This window comes from Schistocerca serialis, chromosome 3, assembly GCF_023864345.2.
Source record: "Schistocerca serialis cubense isolate TAMUIC-IGC-003099 chromosome 3, iqSchSeri2.2, whole genome shotgun sequence".
In the NCBI taxonomy this organism is placed as follows: domain Eukaryota; kingdom Metazoa; phylum Arthropoda; class Insecta; order Orthoptera; family Acrididae; genus Schistocerca; species Schistocerca serialis.
In genome coordinates this window covers 428,667,331-428,669,918 of record NC_064640.1, presented here as the reverse complement: position 1 = coordinate 428,669,918, position 2,588 = coordinate 428,667,331, and the positions used below count along the sequence as shown (strand labels likewise).

At 49.8% G+C, this 2,588-nt stretch overlaps 1 non-coding gene across 1 annotated transcript; it reads left to right on the top strand.

Moving 5' to 3' along the window:
* The first annotated feature begins 1,110 nt into the window (after nt 1–1,110).
* On the top strand, nt 1,111–1,184 carry Trnat-cgu (transfer RNA threonine (anticodon CGU)). The gene has a single exon. It is a non-coding gene; the product is annotated as a tRNA-Thr (tRNA).
* The last annotated feature ends 1,404 nt before the right edge of the window (nt 1,185–2,588 follow it).

The following is a 2,588-nucleotide window of genomic DNA, read 5'->3' as shown; positions in this document are numbered from 1 at the left end:
CCGCTACATAGCGCAGACACTTCAAAGAGACACATGCGTTGCGTGGGCGAGAATTGTCCTGCTGGAAAATGGTACCACAATATTGTCGCATGAGAGGTAACATCTGAGAATGCAGGACACCCATGACATATTGTTGTCCTGTCAGAGATCCACAGCCATGACCGAAAGTCATAACCGACTGCCTCCCACACCCTGACACAAGGAGTAGCGCAGCTGCACCCCTCCAAAATAATGGAAGAAAGACATCGTTCCAGGACGCCGCCATACTCGCCGATGATGATCACTCGTAATGCTGGACACAATGCGACGCCGTTCATCAGCAGTCGATGCTTCCTGGTCACGGCACCACTCGAAGTGCGGCCGTTCGTGTTGTGATGTTTACGACAGCGTGCGCATGCGAGGGTAATCCCCTAGTCCGGCTGCTGCTAATCCCCGACCAATGGCGCGGGATGGCACAGAATGTTGCCGGGTGTCCATTACTTGTTCCCGGGTGACGGGCGCACGTGGCCCAAAAGAAAGACAGGCCACGGCGTGTACGTCACGAAGGTAGGCCGGAGCTCGCTCGCTCGCTCGACCCAGCAGACAAAATGCATTTCTAAACCTGTTAACTCACAGCTGGGCGTGTACGTACTAACGAGAACTGCATCTTTCACTGGAATCTGCCATTATAAATTCTTACTGATTAACAGTACTACAACAAAATTTAATTTCAGAGCAGTACTCTATGTAAATCGTATAACGGCTTGTTTGTAGCATTTTGTTTTTTTCTGCTTAACAGTCCTCATTTCAAACAAGAAGTGGTGCCTTATGCAACTGATAGTCATTTTGGTATGATTTTAATTTTATTGTGCCCCAGTACAGCGGTAACAAATTTTGGCATAATTTTAATTTTATTTTACCCCAGTACAGCCGTAAAAAATTATAAGTAGGTCTATGGACTTCCGATCATTGTAGGAGTAATAACAGTAAGACAGCGCATTCCAGTAGAAGATGCAATGGGCAAACATCTATTAGGAGAACTACGAATGTAGTGGTGTGGACATGTGGGGAATGTGGGTCTCACGGGGAGCGTGTAAGGGATAAGTCCCTGCAGGCGTACTAACCTTTGTGACCTCGGTGGCTCAGATGGATAGAGCGTCTGCCACGTACGCAGGAGGTCCCGGGTTCGAGTCCCGGTCGGGGCACACATTTTCAACATGTCCCCAATGATGTATATCAACACCTGTTTGCAGGTAGGGTGACCGCTACGGTCGCAGGTTCTAATCCTGCCTCGGGCATGGATGTGTGTGATGTCCTTAGGTTAGTTAGGTTTAAGTAGTTGTATGTTCTAAGGGACTGATGACCACAGATGTTAAGTCCCATAGTGCTCAGAGCCATTTGCAGCTAGGGTGTCGATTTAATTATCATTTCATTCTAGAGTAGCTGCACGGCCATCAATGGTATCTGTTCTCTCGTTTGTTCATACATACCTCGTTGCGAGTTAATACGGTTAGAATCTTAGTTTGTATGCTTTGGTAAGTGAGCGAACGAGCTGAGGCCTACCTTCGTGATTTACGCGCCGCGGCCTGTCTTCCTCGTAGGCCTCCAGGGCGCAGATGTGACGTTACGGTGTGCTTGTTGCAGAATATGGTGACCAGGTGCGGTCGACCGGAATCTTGATTACGAATATGCTTGCCCTCACGTTTACATGCACTCCAACATCGGGTCACTATCACATCCGAATGCTCTACAAATGTGGGTATTGGACAGTGTAACCAGCTGGCCAAATGTAGACCCAAAATGGGACCCCTTTCAAACCCTGTCAGGTGCTGTTAATGCGTTCTCAGACGAGAATGCGGCATCTCCGCGTCCTTCACAGCGATCACTTAACGCATGACATTGTTCACGTCTCTAATACACTCCTGGAAATTGAAATAAGAACACCGTGAATTCATTGTCCCAGGAAGAGGAAACTTTATTGACACATTCCTGGGGTCAGATACATCACATGATCACACTGACAGAACCACAGGCACATAGACACAGGCAACAGAGCATGCACAATGTCGGCACTAGTACAGTGTATATCCACCTTTCGCAGCAATGCAGGCTGCTATTCTCCCATGGAGACGATCGTAGAGATGCTGGATGTAGTCCTGTGGAACGGTTTGCCATGCCATTTCCACCTGGCGCCTCAGTTGGACCAGCGTTCGTGCTGGACGTGCAGACCGCGTGAGACGATGCTTCATCCAGTCCCAAACATGCTCAATGGGGGACAGATCCGGAGATCTTGCTGGCCAGGGTAGTTGACTTACACCTTCTAGAGCACGTTGGGCGGCACGGGATACATGCGGACGTGCATTGTCCTGTTGGAACAGCAAGTTCCCTTGCCGGTCTAGGAATGGTAGAACGATGGGTTCGATGACGGTTTGGATGTACCGTGCACTATTCAGTGTCCCCTCGACGATCACCAGTGGTGTACGGCCAGTGTAGGAGATCGCTCCCCACACCATGATGCCGGGTGTTGGCCCTGTGTGCCTCGGTCGTATGCAGTCCTGATTGTGGCGCTCACCTGCACGGCGCCAAACACGCATACGACCATCATTGGC